The following is a 19,832-nucleotide window of genomic DNA, read 5'->3' as shown; positions in this document are numbered from 1 at the left end:
TTAACTGACTGAGCCACCCAGGCACCCCTCTTCTAAGGTGTTATAGCTTTAGCTCTTACATTTAGGTCTTGGATGCGTTTTGAGTGAAATTTTTGTAAATGGTGTGAGGTAGGGGTTCAAATGCATTCTTGTACAAGTGACCAGCCAGTGGTTCCAATATGACTTGTTGGGAAGACTATTCTTTCTCCTGTTGAATTGTTTCGGCACCCTTGTCAAAAATCAACTGAGTATAGACGTGAGGGTTTATTTCTGGACTTTCAACCTTATTCCATTCATCCAAATAGCTATCCTTATGCCAGTACCCCACTCTCTTGACTACTGTGGATTTACTGTAATGAGATAGCTTTCCCAGATGTAAATGATAAAGCACCTTTCTTCTGCCTCAGAAGACCGTCTAGGCCGGTGGTACTCGGAGTGCGGACTCCTGACCAGCGGCAGCATCGCCTGGAACCTTGTTAGAAATGCAGATTCTCAGGGAACAGCCCAGACTTTGTGAATCATAACCTCTGGGGTTGGGGCTTCGCAATCTGTGTTTTTGCAAGCCCTTCAGGGATTCCTTTTTTTTTTTTTTTTTTTTTAGTTTATTTTTGAGAGAGAGAGAGAGACAGAGCGTGAGCAGGGGAGGGGCAGAGAGAGAGGGAGACACAGAATCCGAAGCAGATTCCAGGCTCTGAGCTGTCAGCCCAGAGCCCGACGCAGGGCTCGAATTCATGAACTGTGAGATCATGACCTGAGCCGAAGTCTGATGCTTAACCAACCGAGCCACCCAGGCGCCCCCAGGGGATTCAGTTGTACACTGAAGTTGAGGATCCATTGCTCTATATCTGTACCGTCTGGGTGACAGCCACTGGCCACATATGGCTACTAAGCCCCTGAATTGTGCCGGTCCCAATCGAGACGTGCTATTAATACAGAACGCACGTTGAACGTCAGAGACTTAGTATGAAGAAAAGAATGCAAAACATCTCATTCATAACTTGTAGAGTGACCGCGCGTTGAAGTAAAAACATTTCCTCTATATTGAATTTACAAATGTGCCATTGGAGCGCCTGGGTGGCTCAGTTAAGCGTCCGACTTCAGCTCAGGTGATGATCTCGCAGTTCGTGAGTTCGAGCCTCGCGTCGGGCTCTGTGCTGACAGCTCGGAGCCTGGAGCCTGCTTCGGATTCTGTCTCTCTCTCTCTCTCTCTCTGTCTCTCTCTGGCCCTCCCCCACTCGCACTCTGTCTCTGTCTCTCAAAAATAAACGCACGTTTAAAAAAATTAAGAAAATAAAGAAAAAGAAACATGTGCCATTAACATTAATTTTGCCTGTGCCTTTTTACACTGAAAAATGTGCCTGGGTACGTGGGCCACCTTTTCTTTCTGTTGGGGTCTGGACCGCCGGCTAGAAGGCCAAACGGAGACACGCAGGGCTGAGGGGTGTTCCTTCCGCTGCTCGTTAGCCGCCCCACTGTTTCGGGCAGACACTCACCTACCGTCCGTGTGGGCTGGCGCGTCCCCATTTCTCAGGCACCAGGAGCTCTGTTTCCCAGAAGAGAAGCCATCCGGAACCGAGCTGGAAAGGCAAGCAGCCTTTTCCGGTTCAGATTGGTTGGCAACCTTGGTCAAAGCCACTGTTTGTGTTTGGCTTTCGGTTTAGCAGGAGCGCTGCCCCGCCAAACAGATTCTTGGCTGCTTCCAATGCACCCTGACCACTGCCTGGGGAGCGACCACTTCGAGGTCAGCACTCAAGTCCCCGGCAGGCACTTCCACAGCGTTCCAGGCCGTTTGCCAATCCCTGGTGCGTCTGACCTTTCCCTGCCCCGGTCGCCTGAGGGCAGCCCGACTCACTCCGGAGGAAACAGACTCCCAGAGCTTAGGTGTCGTGTTCAGGTGACGCATCTAGAATGTGCCAGAACTGAGACTGGAACCCAGGTCTCCGGAGATTCGTTAGGATGCTTTCCTTTATGCGTTTATACTGAGTCCGTCAGCGCAGTGCTGCTGACAATGACACCGAAGGTAACGTCCCGATCATTTATGGCGTATCTATCAAGCCATAGGCCCTTTACATACATTGCCTCTTTTAATCCAAGGGAGACATTAACATCCACATGTTACAAATTAGGAAATCAGAGCCCTGGGTTAGGGCTCAGTCGTGATTGCTGAAGAGTATGTTCTTTTTATTTAGTCAGCTAGTTATTTGTGTTTATTTTTTTTAACATATTTATTTTTGAGAGAGAGGGAGCGAGACATAGAGTGCAAGCAGGGAAGGGGCAGAGAGGGAGACACAGAACCCGAAGCAGGCTCCAGGCTCCGAGCTGTCAGCACAGAGCCCGACGCGGAGCCCGAACCCACGAACCGTGCGATCAGGACCTGAGTCGAAGTCGGAGGCTTAACCCACTGAGCCACCCAGATGCCCCATGACCCCGTTAACCTTGATTACTTCCTATAAAGTCCGATCTCCAAATCCAGGCACATGGGGGGTGTTGGGGCTTCAATGTATGAATTTTGGAGGGACACGATTCAGTCCATGGCGGGGTAGTCGCTCGAGGAGAGGGACCCTCTCGTTCATCGGAACCCTCTGGAGCTTGCAAGGGCGAAGGGGAAAGGGGGATCCGTCGGAATGTGCCTCTGAGTCACATTCCCTGGGTAACCGCGGGTCATAGCCTCTGCCTCGGCGGCCATCACGAACACTCGTGGGTCCCAGGGGTAAGCAAGATGGTCAATCATCCAACGTCCCCACCTCGGATCCATACTGGCCGAGGCAGGATCCAGCGATTCTAGGCATTCTTGCCGCTGGTGCTGCCGATAAGTTCTCTGACCGTTTCTCCTGGTTTGAGCTTCTGGAGCTGGGGGGTAGGGGGGTGGGCAGCCCCAGGTGCCTCATCTAGCTGAAGGGAGCAGCCCCACTCCTCCTCTCTGTAATTACAATGACACAGAGTGACCCAATCAAAAGAGGACCTGGAAACCATGGGGCCTCACTCCCTCAAGCTTCCAGGAGCCCGGGTTTATGACCTAGAACCGTATTTATCTGAAAGAGCCTCTCCAGGAGGATACACACTCAAGTTCATTGAAGTACTACAATTTGTTTTTATAGTATTTTTTCCAAAGCCTGTGTGGGCCCAGCACAGTGACGCTGAATCCGGCTTTTAGACCCCGCTGCCACTGTTACTAACATGTGACCTTGGACATTTCCTTTCTCCAAGTATAAGTGTCTTCATCTATAAAATGTGGGAATAATCTTAACAATGTTGGAAATAGCATATTTAAAAGTGCTTCTAAAACAGTAACGTCATAAAACTATATCAGATATCATTATTTTATTTACTTTTTTTTAAACGTTTATTTATTATTAAGAGACAGAGAGAGATAGAGCATGAGCATGGCAGGGGCAGAGAGAGGAGGAGACACAGAATCCGAAGCAGGCTCCAGGCTCCGAGCTGCCGGCACAGAGCCCGACGCGGGGCTCGAACTCACAAACCGCGAGATCATGGCCTGAGCTGAAGTCGGACGCTCAACCGATGGAGCCATCCAGGCGCCCCAGATATTATTATTATTTTAATGTTTACTTATTTTTGAGAGAGACAGAGAGAGAGAGAGAGAGAGAGACAGTGTGATCAGGGGAGGGGAAGAGAGAGAGGGAGACACGGAATCGGAAGCAGGCTCCAGGCTCTGAGCTGTCAGCACAGAGCCCGACGCGAGGCTCGAACTCATGAACCGCAAGATCACGCCCGGAGCTGAAGTCTGACGCTTAACCGACTGAGCCACCCAGGTGCCACGATTATGTCAGATATTATTAAGAATAATCAGAACCAGTCCCGACTTTAAGTGTTTACAGCCATGGTATGGAAGACAAATTATATACAGCGTGCACCTGTTATGTGCTGAATTGTTCCCCCATAAAGATGCTGAAGCCCTAATCTCTGGTACCTGTGAATAGAACTCTATTCGGAAACGGGGTCTTTTGCACATGATCAAATGAAGGTCATTAGAATGGGCTCTAATCCAATGACTGGTGTTCTTTTTTTTTTTTTTTTTAATTTTTTTTTCTTTTTTTTTTCAACGTTTATTTTTTTTTGGGGACACAGAGAGACAGAGCATGAACGGGGGAGGGGCAGAGAGAGAGGGAGACACAGAATCGGAAACAGGCTCCAGGCTCTGAGCCATCAGCCCAGAGTCCGACGCGGGGCTCGAACTCCCAGACCGCGAGATCGTGACCTGGCTGAAGTCGGACGCCCAACCGACTGCGCCACCCAGGCGCCCCAATGACTGGTGTTCTTATAAAAAAGGGGAAATGTGGACATAGAGGCAGACACACACAGAGGAAAGACGATACGAAGACAGAGGGAGAAGACAGCCGTCTGCAAGCGAAGAAAACACCTGAGGCTACGGAAGCCAGGGGAGAGGCCCGGAACAGATTCCCCCTCAGACCCCTCAGGAGGACGCAGCTTGGCTGACATGTTGACCTTGGCCTTCCAGCATCCAGAGCTCTGAGACGGAATGTCTTTGGTTTGAGCCAGCCAGTCCGTGGTACTTTGGGATGGCAGCCTCGGGAAAGTGGCAGAGCACCATACCCTGAAATTGCTTTTCGTTTTACGCCAGTCTATCAAATTCAGAAGTACTTATGAAGTAACTGCTGCATGCCCTCCCTCCATGAAGCTTGATAAGGCGTTACTGAAAGAGCAAAAGGAAAGGACCAGGCTGTAGCTCATTTGAAGTGAGACACTCCTCTAGAAGTTCAGGGAAGGGAGAAGCGCACAGGAGCTGAGACGCGAAATCTGAACTGGATCTGGGGATAGGGAGGTTCCAGATGGGGGGGACAGAACACAGCCCAGGCAAAGGCCCGGAGGTCCACTGATAGCAAATCTGCTTTCTCACTCTCCCCGAGCTTCCTCCCCCTCCACCCTGCTTCACCCTGGGTGAAGCTTTCCCCGCCTCCTTGTCTTTCAAGGCCCCTGGCCCTCTCCCCACGAGCTGATTTTGCAGGTGATGGTAGCTAGCTGTGGCTCAGATCTCAACGACTCTCATGCTTTATGTGCGTGTCTGTCTGTTGTCCTGTGACTGAGCTCTGGAAAACTGTGCTCTGATTCTGTGGCAGGAGACGTCACGATGTGCCCACCAAAATGGCCGTTTTCTCCTGGGCACAGAGGAAGACTATAATTCCAGGACGCCCCGTATCCAGGTAGCACCTCGTGACTAACCCTGGTCAGTGAATGCAGGCCAATGTGACGTATGCCTCCTTCAGGCCTGAATCCTAGTGACTGCCTCCCCCCCGCCCCGGCCCCCGACCCCCAGCTAGCGCTGTCTCTTCTCTTGTTGCTGGCTGGAAGTCAAGGGGTCAGCGGAGTCCTCAGAAGTCCTGAAGGAAGAATCTCCAGTTGGAAGAGATTCTGCTGGAATCTCCAGCTGGAAGGGGCTGGAGCTCCCGAATGCTCGTGACCAGCCTTCCCCGAGCCCTCCAACTGCAACCTGAGTGAGAAGTGAGCCTCACGTGTGACCCCAGCAGAACGTGACTTACCCCGTCAAACCCAGTATCCACCTGGTGGATGGGCCTGGGTTTGACATGTGACCGCAGGCGTCTCACCTGTAACCCTACCCTCTGCGTGGATATACTGCATCACCGTGGCTGCTGGTCTGCTGAGAAGGAAAGAGGGTGCCCCAGGTACCAGAGTGGCTCCCTGTGACGTCACCCCGGCCCCCTGCTGCTGACAGCTGAGTAATGATCGCATTTAATCCCCACAGCAGGGCTGCCTAGGAGACTAAATGCCTCTGGGGTGGTTTTGCCATTTGCTTGCCGAGAGAGAGAGAGAGAGAGAGAGAGAGAGAGAGAGAGAGAGAGAGAGAGAGAGAGAGAGGTCTGGGCTTCGACCACCTTGCCTGCCGGCCCACCCTGTTCCCCCGGCCCGAAGCCACCCACCAGCATTCCTCTCTGCAGCCTCCTGTGTGATGGGAGTTCACTCACCACTTTTGTGGAGGAGTATTTGCAGGAGGATTTGCGTTTTCCCCTAGAGACGCGAGAGAGACAGACTGTCTCAGCCTAACACTAACGCCCAGCTCCGCATTCATGGCTGTTTCTGTGGTTACCTTTTCTTCGGGGATGTTTGGGGTGGGTGGTGGTGGGTGGGTGTATATATTTGCTTTTCCAGGGCCCAGATCTTCAGGAGCTACTGGGAGGAGAGGCTCTGGGAAGCACAGTCCCTCACTCCCTCTCTCCCAGGCAGGTGCCTTCGGAGGGGGACTGAGGAAGTCTGCAGGACGCATGGGGTTGTCTCTCCCTGACACCCAGGCCACCGGCCCCTGAAAAACGAGATTTCCCCCAAGTCCCTTCCTCCGCAGAGACTGAAGGCCCAGAGCACGTCTGGGAGGCTCCCGTCCATTTCCTAGGTGGGGAAACCAAGGCCGGGAGTCTAAGGGACTTGCCCGAACCGCCCGCCCGGAATTGGCAAAGGCAACCAGAACTGGAACTCAGGGGTCCTCGGTTCTTCCCTGAAAGAGGCGCGGGAAGGCTGGTGCTATCTGCCCGGGGGGGCTGGCGGGGAGGATGCCAGAGGGCCCCGGGAGATGGCCTGGGGCGACTCCAGCCTCTTTCCTTTCTGGGCCACCAGAAAGGGCTGCACTTCCTGCAGAGGACTGGGGAGGCGGGGGAGTGGGCGCGGAACTGGCCCCTCCCGGTGCCGCCTCCCCGCCTCTCCCACACCCGTAGGCCAGAGGCCAAGGGTTAGGGAGGCGGAACTGGTGCTCGGCCCCGGTCCTGCCCCGAAATCCAGCCGACACGGGACCGGGTTAAGGCCTAGGCCGGGCGGAGAGTGCGCTGAAGGGCCGCGAGGGGCCGGCGCGGAAAGCTCTGAGGCCCCGGGCCGAAGGGCCAGCAAGGGGCGTGGCTAGAGACGGGGGCGCGACCCAAGCAGGGTAGGTGGGCGGGGGCAAGACGGGGGCGTGGTCGAGACGGGGGTGGGTCCGCTGGAAACTTGAGCGCCAGCCCCGGCCGCACGCTCCGCCCCCGGCCCCCGCCTCCGGGTCCCGCCTTCGAGTCCCTTCCTTCCCGGCGCTGGCAGGCGGGCCGAGGCGACCGCAGGCGGCGGACGGGCGGACCGGCGGACAGGCGGGCGCCTCCACCTCTTTCCCTCCCTCGCTGCCGGCTTCCTTTTGTTTTTCTGGGAGGCGATGAACGCAGGGCCGGCGCGGAGGCTGCGGGCGCACGGAGGCCCGCGCTCCTAGCCACCCTCCCGGCCTCGGCGCGCTCGTCCCGGGCAGCGGCCCGCGCCTGCCCCAGCGCCCGCGGCGCCGAACTTGGGCTGGGGAAGCCGGCGGACCGCGTCCTGCTGCGGAGCAGGTAGGGTAGCGAGGGGCTGCGGGCTCCGGAGAGTGCCGGCGTGTGCACTGGCGTGAGCTACGATCGGGCTCTCTGCGTGCGTGAGTGTGTGTGTGTGTGTGTGTGTGTGTGTGTGTGCGTGCGCGCGCGCTCGCGTGGTGTGTGTTGGGGGTGCCTGTGTTTGTCTGCGTGGTGGAGTTGTGGGTGACCGAGGACGGTGGCGTGTCCCTGGAATGGCGTGTCCTCGTGGGGATCCGTGTGTGCAGTGGGTGTGCACATTTTGGGCTGCGTTTGTGGAATTGTGTGTCCGGGCGCAGTTGCTGGTGGGGACGGGTGCGGGGCGGGTGGCTTGGGTGAGCGGCTGCGCGTGGGGCGCGGGTGGCGGGGTGGGCGTGGGCGTCCAGCCTTGCGTGCGGGGCCCTCTGTCCCCCACCGGCCGGCGCAGTGCGGAGCTCCAGGGCCCTGGGAGACAGCTGGGATCCGAGGGAGGTAGTGCGGGCCTTTGGGGCAGCCTCGGCTGGCCCCGCGGGGGTGGGGGGCAGGTGCGCGCGGCCCACGTGGGTGGCAGGTGAGCTCCGGCCAGGGTAGGGGGCTGGCGCGGTGGCCATCCGCTCCCTCCTTACGGGCGGAGGGGCGACGGACAGAGAGCCCTGCTCCTGAGTTAGGAGCCCTGGTATCGCCGTGACCCGCACTGCGACCTGGGCCAGACACGCCACCTTCTCTGGTTGAGATTTGGTTCTGTATCAAATGGGGACAGTTCCTCCCTTGGGGTATGTCATGACATTTAAAATGAGAACGCGCTAAAGATAGGTCTCGGCCGGGTGCTTGGCACATAGTAGGTGCTAAGTTAATTGAATTAGCGTCTCTCTCTCTTTTTTTAAATCCTTTTTTCCCCTTCATCGTGGGTGGGGCTATTACATCCCCCGCCCCCCGCGCGTGTTTCGTGCCTCTCTCACGGCCCTAACTTAACCGCGAAGCCCCGAGATTCGAGAAAGTTTAGGCTGCTGGGTGCGCCGCCTGCTCGCCGCATCTCCCGGGCGGCGCCGCCTCGGGTGTGCAGGAGCGCGCAGCGCCCCGCAGCGAAGTCTCCAGCGCCCGAGCTGGGGGTCCCTCTCCTGGCCAAACGCGGCGGCTGCTGGAGTCGGGAGCCTTTTTGTTCAACAAGTGCCTAGTCCCCGGGGCTGTAGCATCTCACACAGTCTGCCAGCCGGGGCGTGAAAGTGGTGCTCCCCGCAGACGTGACTCTCGGGCTCCCAGGGCATCCCAGCCTGGCCTCGTCAAGCTGAAGGCCATACCCCTTTACTCTCGGCCAACACCCAGTCCCCCTAGAGGAGGCTGTTTGCCAGGACGGCGAGTCCCGCCTTGGGCCTCGGCATTGGATTCCAGCCGACCCTACCCCCCGCCCATGCAACTGGGGTTCTGTTGGATCAGCCTTCCGCAGCAGGCCGAGGCTCCGTGGGACCCTTCCTCCTAGTCCCACGCCACGATGTGTCAAATATTCAGTTTGAAACCTACTACTGTGTAACATTGAACGGCAGTGGATGCGCACACCCTCTGACCACGGTGCAGTCTCGGGGAGAGCCCTGCCAACCGCAGCACAGCGCTTGCTCAGACCCAGCAGGGCCAGCTGGCCCGCGCTGCCCTGCTGCCTTCTCCCAGAGCTGGTGATTCCTTCCCTCCATCGCCGTGGTTTCTTTCTTCCTCTCAGGACCCTCCCCAGTCCGGAAAACAAATAACCTTTCACCAGGGGAGCGGCCAGCCTCGTGGTGCGTGAGGCTCTCAAAATGGGGCAGTGGCATGGAATGGGGACGGGGGCACGGGGACCATCACGGGCTGTGCGGAGGTGTGGGATGCAATTCCCGGGATCATCGGCTCTCGGTGGGTGTGCTCCGGGAAGCTGGCATCCCTTGCAGGCTTTTATGACACGGGAGCCGAAACCTCTCGTTTGCTCTGTCTTTTGCCAGCACTGACCGCCGAGGCTTCAGCGGTGATCGCAGGCCAGGGGACCTGGCTAAGCTAAGTTTTCATCTGATTTGGTGTCAGGGGCACACATAAAATGCAACCTGCTTTTTCTGTTTTCCTAAAATGATTTTATATCCTAGAGGGAAAAAAGGGCCTTTCATCTGAATCCTGCTCTCTTCCCCGTAATCAGATTCAGTAATACTGGAAAACAAAACAAAACAAAACAAACAAATCAGGCTGGCTTTCTCAGATCAGAAGATAGACTGAGAGCTGGCCTGTTTGTTGTTGTGGTGGTTGTTTTGTATTTTCTGCTTTAGGCCACCCTTTATCTCAAGCAAACCAGTGTTTTGGCCCTAGATCTATTTCTGTTTCACTTTTGAGAGCGCCTGTAATTACTGAGCTCTTGAGGTTTTATTGGATAATGTGCCGGAGGGAAGGCTCAGGGGCTCTGCCTCTTGCTTGCGGTGGGATGTGGTTCGACGTGGTGCGTTTTAGCCTTGCTTGCTCCCTTTGGGTTCCGCTTTGATGCTTTTTGTAAGGTGGAAAATAGATGCCAACGTGTGATAATCGTGGGGGACACTTGGCATTGGGAATCAGAAGGCTGGAGGCTCAGACTTGTGCAGGAACAAGTCTAAACCCCAGAAGAACAGAGATTTGCCCAAACTCGGGCCAGTATCCATTCATTTCCAACAAACCCTCTAGAGGGAAACTCTTAAGAGATATGAAGGAGCTGGGACTCATTCTTCCAGAATTTATGCTAACGCCGCTCTCTGGCCACTGACTGGGCCGGGCAGAATTCGGAATGCAAGCTTTTGAACCCCAAGGAGTGGACTCACCTTTGTGCACAGCCCCCATGTGGGCTTCGTCTTTGTTGAGCTCTGTCTCTACCTGGAAGTGTTGCGGAGTTTGCTCTTAGTAAGGCAGAAGTACTCTCTTCCCCGGCTGACACCCGCTACCTTCAGGGCCCCGCGTGCACGGTTACAAAGGTTGCCTTTTCCCATAAAATACCCTAGTGTGTATCTGTGCATTAGGCACTCTGTCTCCCCGTCACGCCTACGGTCCTTCCCTCAAACTTATTCTAAGACCTCGTATTGCCTCTCCTAAGCGGTAAAGTGCTCAGGTCACTGAGGAACCGGTGATAATCCTGGATAGGACTAAGGAGCCCCAGAGTGTATTTGGCACCAAAGAGTAAGCTGCTTGGCAGCTGAAATTTTATCTAGATCGGGATCAGGTTTGTGTTAGAATTTCGCATTCCAGGAAGCCCTAAACCAAGCTTGTTTGTTACGGGATAATGCTTCCAATTTGTGAGTCGCCAGCCCAGGCTTGACGGGGGGGATTAAGCGTATTTTGCTAGTGTGTCAGCCCCAAATGTCATTGTGCTTGCGGGAGGAGGGCACTTGTAGCCTTTAATGACGCTCTGTCTACTTTGGGCCTCACCATTCTCCCGCAGTCTTCGTTGGGTTTCTTTGGCGTTTTCACGTCCACATGCGAGGCTGTGCCCTCGATGCATCTCATACAGCTCTCGCGCTCTTTGCTTTGGGTCGAGTTTCCAACCAGGGGGTGACAGGTAATTGTATACGGAGATAGCAGAGGGGGTTCAGGAGCTGTCTCCGTGACTCTTGCTCTATGGGGGGGGAAGATGTTTCTTTCAAAGTACTTTCCACCAGAAAAAAAAAAAAAAAAAGAGGGTGGAACCTAGTGGCATGGGTTTTAATGTAACTTCAGGTAATCAATACAGTTTGACAGGTGCAGCATTTCTTAGGTGCTGATGAGCCAGTCTAGAGAATTTTTTTTTTTTTCTTTTTAATCATCAGAAAAGCACAGTAAATCCTTTAAGAGAACCCTGCCTTGGCCATGTCCTTTCAAGTATAATTGAATTTCAGAGGCAGAGCTTCATATCTCTGCATTTATGAGGCATGACTAACTAAAGACACCTTCGGGGAGATGTTAGGCTTTCTCCCTGTTGCAACCCTCCCCTGCCAACAGCAGGTGGGCAGAGATGTCTTCTTGGGGCTCTTTTCATTTTTCTTTATAAGCCGAGTGCACCCCCCACCCCCCGCACCTGCTAATCCAGCAGCTGTGTTTTCCAGATATCGGTTTCTTTTCAGCTCTTGAGGTACAGCTCAGATTGGCAGGAAACCAGGAGACGGGGTGGGGTGCTGGCATCCGCCGTCCCTGCCTCATTGGGTAAATTTCTGAAGAGCGAGTGATGGGTCTGCGACCCTTGCCCAAGAGACAGTTCAAGGTACTCCATGGATAGAACTACCATGATTCTGAAGACAGGAGGAAGGCTTTGGGGGGCTGCACGGTTCTCCTCCTGGAAGTCTTCCATGATTGCCTCAGTACCCTGTTGCCGCAGCTGAAATCGTCCCTCTCTCTGTGTCTCTTTCAGCCAGGGAGGTGTCCCTGAGTCAGGCCCCCTTCTAAGCGCTCTCCTTTCACCTGGGCTCCCATCAGGTGAGCAAACCTGAGTTCTCCCAGTGCTCGGACCCCACGCCGTGGTGCAGGCTGCACGCAACTACACCATCAAAACCGAGCCCCGGACTTCCCCTCCACCTCCAAGCCGGTCTTTTTTTACCTGTTATGATGAAGGACTCTAGCCGGCTTGTTCATGACAGCTGGAGATCTCCTGAGTGTGTCTGAGCTCTTTCCCTTTCTTTCTCTGTCCGTAAATCGGTCAGTCCTCTGTTGCCCGGGTCCCTCCTCTCGGTCCCCACGGTTCCTCTTCTGCAGAGTAGCGCTTTCTCGTCCCGTATCCTGGAGCCCGGCCTCCAGTTCCTCAGTCATCGCTGCCATCAGGTCGGTGTTGAAAACAGATTTTGTCATCTAACTCTGTGCTCCGGGCCCCCCCGCCCCCCCCAGTTCACGCTCTTCCTTAGTCAGTGTTCTTCTGGACACCTGCCGTGTGCCTTGCTCGAGCAGGACTCTGGAAGCTGGACACAGGCTTCCTTCCGGCCACAGCCCGGCTTGGGCTGGGGGTTGGGGAGACCACCCCTGTCTCCTGAGAGCCCATCTGAGGGCTTCTCAGACCTTGACGAGTGCCCCAGGGAAGCACCACTCCCCCCACCCCACCCCAACTAGGGCAAAGGGGGTCAAGGTTCTGGGGTCCGATCTTCTAAGCTGCAGCGGGAGGGGTGCAGGTGTCTGTCGGGGGGAGACGGGACTGTGAGGGGGAGGGTGGCCGGGCCGCTCCAGCGCCCGCTTTTCTTCTCTCCCACCCAGACTTCTTTATCTGCTAAACTCCTACTCATCCTTGAAAGGAAGATTTGTTTAACTAACAGCTTTAGTGAGATATAATTTATATACCATGAAGCGTACCCATTTCAAACATGTCCAATTCACTACTTTTCAGTAAATTTACAGAATTGCGCAAGCGTCGCCACAATCCAGTTTTAGAACCTTTGCATCACCCCAGAAAGCTCCCTTGTGCCCATTTACTGTCATTTTCTGTTCCCGCCCCCGCCCCCAGGCAGCCGCCAATGGGCTTTCTGTCTGGAGATTTGCCTTTTCTTCCTGCCTCTTGTTTTATAGATTTGGCCTAAGGGCCTCTTCCTTGAGGCCTTCCTGGAGTTTTCCAGGGAGAGTTGATTGCTCCCCCAGGCTGATCAAGTGGCCGGGTGCTTGCTTCCCCGCCTGGATGGCCTGCTCTCTGGCACAGTGACTGCGACCTTCTGGCCCCCAGCCCTCCCCTAGCGCGGCGCTGGGCGCCCGGGGTGCACCCAGGGCATGTTGTCTGTGCTTGGTGCAGTCGCTTCCCTCGTGTTTCTTTTGTCAGCTCCCGAGTTAGAATTCAGTAGAGGGTTAGAATTCTAAATACAGGGCAGGCAATTATGATGTGGGGCAAGAACGCGTGAGGCAGGCGGGGTCAGACCCATTTTTTAAATGAAAACATCCAGGATGCCCAGAGGAAAACAACTCACCCAAAGCCATCAGCAGGGAGGAGAAGAACCAAGAATTAAGCCAGGTCACTTTCTCTCCCACCCCTGTTTGGAAATCAGGGCATACCTTCTGTGGCTTTTCCTGGAGTCCCGTTCAGTTTTTCTTGTCATTGCCTCCAAGTCATGTGAACAGACTCCTTGTAGGGTATGAATTTGCCCTACGCGGCCCATCTTCATTTGCCCCATTACTTGGCTCACGGCTGGCCAGGTAGGAGTGACTCAAGCGCGTGTGTGTGCGAGTGTGTGTGTGTGTGTGTGTGTGTGTGCATGCAGAGAGGTCTCCTGGGAGATGGATAGAGAGAGGCCCCAGGAGTGCGGGAGGTGCACTTACCTGGCTTGTGCGTTTCAGAAGAACTTCTCTCCTTGTGTCATTTTTGCCCTTTCAAGAAAAGCGGAGGAGGAGACCCCAGTTTACAGATTGCAAACTGAGTCACGGAAGCTGTATACGCAGCGTATGCAGGCGGATCGGGGTCTGGGGTGTGGACCGCCAGGTCACAAATGCTCACTCTCTCTCCCACCGATGCACAGAACTTGCATGATAACGGCAAGAGTGTCTCGTCTCTTTCTGGAGACTGGAGATGTTGGGGTCTGGCAGACCTGGGTTTGAGTCAGGCTCCGCTCTGTCCTTCATCAGCTGGGTGGCGCTTTGGAGCTCCAGTTTGCTCACGCGCACAAAGAGGTTCCATGGAACCGTATCACATGGGACGTGGATGTATTGGACCCAGTTGAGTCTTTGGCCGGTCACGTGTCTGTGGCAAGTGCGGGTGGCTGTTGCTATTTCAACATTCCTGGGTGGCTGGTGGTGCCTCCTCTGCTACTCAGTATTTCTTTTCTAATTCAGGTTTATTAGGCATCTTTGACCCAGACCGTAGTAGCAAAGCATTTGAGGTGGGAGCTTGTGAATGTGTGCGCAGTCTCCTGGAGGGGAGCTGGTGCGGCTCACGATTTGAAGTTGAGGGAGCTGCCCTTTCGGATGGCCCGGCTTCTCAGAAGCATCTCTGAGGGTCGCTGACCCACTCGTGGGGACCCCGAACGAGGGGAAGCTGCACAAAGAGATCTTCAGGATATTCCTGCAGATGAGGCCCCGATCTCTTGATCCCCCGCCTCCTTGAGCGTTGGAAGCGTTTATTGAGTTTGGATGCTTGCGTGCTGGTGGGCCAATGGGCTGCCTGGGGGCTCTCGGGGACGCTGGCGGAGTTATGATTCTGTGCGGCGGCGTGTGCGTGGCTCACAGCCCTTGTTTTCTTCCCCTCCAGCAGCAAAATGCTCAAGTCTCTGCTTCCTTCCTGTGCATTTGACAGGCATCTCCAGACAACAGAACTGACGACAGCTCCCCACCCTGCCCCGTCACTCCCATACTCGCTTTGCTGTGCCGTCATCCGTTCTTGGAGGGAAGTGAGCACCGCTCGAAACCAGTCACCCGGGGTTAAAAACAAATCGCTTCCAACATGGTACCATTTTCTGTATTTACAGGTGGTTCACACGTGGGGCTGGCGAGTCGCGCCTGCCGGTGTGAGCGTGGGATGTCTAGAAAAGGCTGCCCCGGCCGTGGGCCCGAGGCAGGGCCGTGGGTGGGCAGGACCGACGGCTCGCTCACGCTCTCTCTCAGCCCTCTCCAAGGCGTGCGGTGGCGGTGGCGGTGGCGGCAATAAGGCTGTGTTAAAGATCCTCAGTCATGCAGTGCCAGCCGCATGCCCGGTGACGCAGCCTGGATGGTCTGGTTCAGCTTCCGAGGGGCGGGAGACAAAACGGGGCAGCTGCTCTGGCTTCTTTGGGCGTCTTTCTTCTCAGTAAGTAAAGGGAGAAAGACGGGATCACGAACCGCCGCTTCTATGAGCGTACGTTCTTGGCGATACGCTGTTAGCTGGCCTGAAAACAACACGGCCCGGCTGATTGTTTTGAGAGCGAGGCGGAAGGTGGCTTATGCATTTGGGAACTATTTTCACCGTTGGTCGAGCCAGTGGGGGTGGGGAGGGGAAGATGTCGCCCAGGTAAGGGATTCCAGGTTCCCTCGGCCAGGGGCCCCCAAGCACTGGGAAGGTCTCACGGTGGCCCGGTGCTCCTTCCCCTTGCGCTTTGTCCCGGGGCCACTTGCTGGCTTCCCACGCCGTCCACGCGATTGTCCTCATCACCGCCGCCATCACCATCATCACCATCCAGTCTCCACGCTGCTTCCCAGCCTTTGAGTGATTGCTTCCCACGTAGCCCATGTGCGTTGAGTTAGCTGTTCTTTGCTTCTTTGCTGGCAGGTTGGGGAGGGGTGCCCACTGTTAGGAGGGTAGTGAGGGGAGTTAGCACAAGATGATGATAGGCCTGGAGAACCCAAACGGGTGGGCGATGGGATGTTACTCTAAAAGAGGCCTCGTGAGACTCCCTGGCCTGGAATGTCCTTGGAAAATCCCACCTGGGATGGTTGATTGTATGTGTCAGTTTGACTTGGCTAAGGGATGCCCCGATAAAAACATGACCTCTGGGTGCGTCTATGAGGGTGATTCTTGGAGAGATTAGCGTTTGAGTCAGTAGACTGAGTCAAAAAAGACCCCCTCACCGATGTGTGCAGGCATCATTCAACCATCGAGGGCCCGAATAGGACAGCAAGGCGGAGGGAGGTGGGATTTACTTTGTTTGAGCTGGGAAGTCCTTGTCCTTGTCCTTGGACATCAGCACTTCTGGTTCTCGGGCCTTCGGCCTCGGACTGAATAACACCGGCTTTCCCGGGTCTCTAGCTCGCAGGTGGCCGACCGTGGGATTTCTCGGCCTCCAAAGTCGCGTGAGCCAATTCCAGTAAGTCTCCTCGTATGTATATACCTCTTACTGGTTCTGTTTTTCTGGAGAACCTTGACTGATACACCAGCCATTCTGCAGGCCCCGGGAGAGAGTCAGTGGTACCTGTTCTGTTGAGCTCCCCTTCGCCCTTCCGGGGAAGATAAATTGCCCTTCGCTTACCCTCTTCACCGGTGCAGGTTGGAGCCTGACCTTGCTGGTTGGGCCCTGTGCTTGTCTGCCTCTCCCAGGGCAGCGGACCTCTTTGCATGCAGGACCTTGTGGATTTCTCTTCCTTGTCCCCCCCTTCCTGGCACAGAGCCTGGAACACAACGGATGCCCAGATGTGTGGCTGGACCACCACTCTCTTCCCTCCCCTGTTGGATGATGGGGGGGGGGGAGTTGAAGTATTTAAACCTTAACACCTTTGCCAAAGGGCCTTGCTTTGCAGGCCTGAATGTGTGATCAGCAGGTCAGCGCACTCATGCTGCTTTCTGTGCTCATCACTGATTGGCGAGTGTTTTACCCCTTCATTAAAATTATGAGACAGCGGTGTAGAAGCCATCAAGGCTTTCTGGGCTGGCGGAATGACCCCCATCTGATCATTGATGTCTGGCTTTACCTTGGCGTGAGTGGCTTTTCCTCTCCAGATCTCAGTTTCGTTATTTGTCAAATGGGACTCAGGACCAGGTCACCTTTACAGTCTCTGTCTGCTCTACGATCCGACATAAAGCCCAGAGACAATTTTCCTAGGCCAACTGACTGCAAAAATTAAAAAAAGAACCTCTTAGAATACACAGACATCTTAGCAAGGGCCACCTTAACAGCCTGCACCAGAATTCAGAAGACGCTGGCGATGTTGAGGAAAAGATCTGTGGAGCACAGATTGGAAGGAAGGGGAAGGGTCAGAGGATACTGAAGTTGGGGAGGTGAACTCTTGTGTGTCCCATCCATCCATCCGTCCATGCAGCACTTTCTTAGAACTTCCTGTTCCCGGAACGGCGCTCTACGCGAAGGAATGAGCTCGTAGTACAAAGGAGTGAGTTCAGTGGAGTGCAGAAGGTTGGCCATTGGCGGTAGAGCTGTGGTCTGAGGCTCTCCGTCCCGTGTCTGATTGAGAAGCTGTTTGCTTATCCCTTCAGGAAGGACACGCCCAAGGAAAACCAGTCCAGAGGAGGCGGGTGGCCCTCCTTTTTGTAATAGTTCTTTCTGGGAGGCCCGTACCATACCGCTGATTATCTGAGAAACTGGTGGCTGAACTTCTCCTTGAGACTAATCGTGAATTAGAGAGAAGTCAGAGTTAAGGGAGTATCATAGAAGACAAGTAATTGGGTTACTTTCGGACAAAAGTACCTGTGTGTGCAAACTCCTGAACTCGTTGAGTTCACGAACTGTTAAGAATTCTTGGAGATGAGCACATTTGTGGTCATAGGTCGGTAGGTTTTTGCTATGGAAATCAGAAGCAATTTAAACATTTCTCCTACATATAAGACCGGGAGCAAGGTATAGAACCGTCTGGACGGTGTCATTCCAGTTGTGTTGCGGAGGGAAAAAAAGGTCTGAGGAAATAGACGAGAAGGGAATACACCAGGCTCTTAACAGCAGTCGAGTCTGATGGGATCACGAGTGGCTTTTCTTTCTTGCTTTTTCACATTCATCTACACTCTGACTTTTCGCCAGTGGGTGTGTATTACTCTTGGAGTGAGGGGGAAGAAAAGGTTTCGAAAGGAACACCGAGAGCACATTCCTCTGATAACCTTGTTTACCCTATTAATTTGCTTAGCAAACTTTCTTTTTATAGTCAGACTGGCTGGAACCCACAAGTTCCATACTTGGGATGATTTGGATTAATGGAAATTTAGCATAATACATCATTAGAGTTTGCTAATGCCATCTAAATTCAATACTCAGTAACTCTGTTAACTGGAATATGAAGAAAAATGTTCTGAGTCTTCCTAGAAATCCACCATTTCAACATGGCGGAGGGTGGAGTCTGTAGCCTAGAATATGTTTCTTCTTTTCCACTCGCTCGAATTTGGGCGTTCACTTTGTTTCTCGACTGAGAAGGAGCCTATGTGGCTCCTGCTGGGTTTCCCCGGGGTAGTTTGATGAGGTGGTTTGGTGTCCTCGTACCGTTGCGCCTGGTCCCAGCTTCCATTGCTGTTTCTTTGCTTTTCTCGTCACGGGTGTTCAGCACAGTGGAACCTCTTCCGGAGATCATCTCCTTGCTGCTCGTGGGTCAGGCTGCTCAGTCCACTGCTTCAGTCCACGGCTGCTGTGGGCTGAATAGCTTTTTCAGTTCCCCACCCCTGCCCTTCCCCCCATGACAGCCCAAGAGTAAACCTGCTGGTCTTTATCTCCGTCCAGTTGGAGGACTCATGGGGGTGATCCTTCCCCACTCCCTGTGCTGCTCCTGCCTTGGACCGTGGGTTGACTTGGGTTGACGTTGGGTTGGTGTTGGGTTGACACTGGGTTGACTGTATTTACTGGCTGGGAAGCAGGACCCTCTCAGCCCTTGTTAGGGCCATGCCGACTTTCGGTGGCATCCTTCCAGAGCTTCTCAGGCTGTCGTTCCCATCATTTTTCAGAGGTTTAATCTGTCTGAGTCCAGGATATTGAGTCAGCAGTGGAAAGTTATGAAGTCGAGGCCAATCGTCAGAGAAATTGGCCAATATCAAGGATTAATTTCAGGGTGAATGAAGGAGAGACATTGACAGCTGGGCTGTCTCTCCAGGCAAATAATGTTGCTGTCAGCTGTTGCCTTCGCTACAAGCTCGGGGTCCGCTTACAGTTTCTCGGGTTAGAAATTTTAAAAAATCACATCTTTATAGTCTGCTGTCCATATTTGCGATCTGGAGAAAGAAAATAATTGTCAGCAAAATTCCACACACATCTGGTAAACGATTTCAGGATCTTAACCATAAGGAAACCATATTTAAAAATTAGGATGGCTACGGTATTCGGAAATTATTATTTTTGAAAGCTGGGTCCTCAGTTTATTGCAGGATTCCACAAAGAGGCAGGAAGCAAGCCCTCCAGTCACTGGAAGCAGGTAGGTAACCATGGAGACTGGGCGTGTCCCTGGGGTTTCCTGGGTATCCCAGTTGTCCCGGAAAAGGATACATATAAGCCTGACTTCTATTTCTGCAATTGTGCGTGTGAGTTAAATTTTTCTAAACAAAGGTCATACGCTTTATTGACTCGACACTCGTGACATTTCGGACATAATTTTGCCCTCCTTTCTGGCTGCCTGATTATTAATGCTGCGTACCCCCTGCCTTTCCTGCCAGAAACACGAAACACTTCAATGCGCCCCGGGAGCACCTACCCATAAACAGCTGGAACAAAATCTTCTCATAAAGCTAGGGGTCCTGTCTCTAGTGGGAACGATGGTTGCTCTGTACGATTCGGCAGATTAGTCCGATGCTTATATTTTGCGTGGCAAGCTGGGCTCTGGGCCCTGGGCCCTGGGGGACGACAGGGAACAGGATGTGGGGGGGGGCCCTGCCCTCGCCGAGCGCATGTCATGGTTGTGACCCATAACATGACGGCGTGAAGCCAAGGGGGGGCCCTTGGACCCCTCCGCTCCTGGCTCACTCGGGCAGCCCCAGAGCCAGAAAGAGCCTTCTACGGCATGAGCGGCCGGAGGCCCATGGTGGGCACCCCTGCCAGATGCTTCTTTGTGGTCACTTCACGGGTGACGTGACAGGCACGTCCGCTCTTTGGCCTCCCTTCTGCAACGCACTGCAGCCTCGCCACCGGATGGCCCTTTTGGCACAAGCTTGTTAACTGGCAGGGACCGCTGTGGGCTTGTCACAGCCTGAAGAGGCTGCACGAGCGGGGAGCAGACTGGACGTTGGCGATGTTGAGGAAGCGG

At 54.3% G+C, this 19,832-nt stretch overlaps 1 protein-coding gene across 1 annotated transcript in view; it reads left to right on the top strand.

The window, feature by feature from the left end:
• The first annotated feature begins 7,038 nt into the window (after window positions 1-7,038).
• The window catches only part of HPCAL1 (hippocalcin like 1), a 105,115-nt gene continuing 92,321 nt past the window's right edge, over window positions 7,039-19,832 (top strand). The window contains exon 1 of the mRNA XM_047069538.1: window positions 7,039-7,313. The gene's annotated coding sequence lies outside the window, so the exon portion shown is untranslated. The remainder of the gene's footprint in view (window positions 7,314-19,832) is intronic.

The sequence above is a fragment of the Lynx rufus genome, unplaced genomic scaffold (assembly GCF_022079265.1).
Source record: "Lynx rufus isolate CCGP_SWC_20201006 ecotype Redwood Valley unplaced genomic scaffold, mLynRuf1.p SCAF_8, whole genome shotgun sequence".
Classification (NCBI taxonomy): domain Eukaryota; kingdom Metazoa; phylum Chordata; class Mammalia; order Carnivora; family Felidae; genus Lynx; species Lynx rufus.
This window is presented reverse-complemented; position numbering and strand designations above follow the sequence as displayed.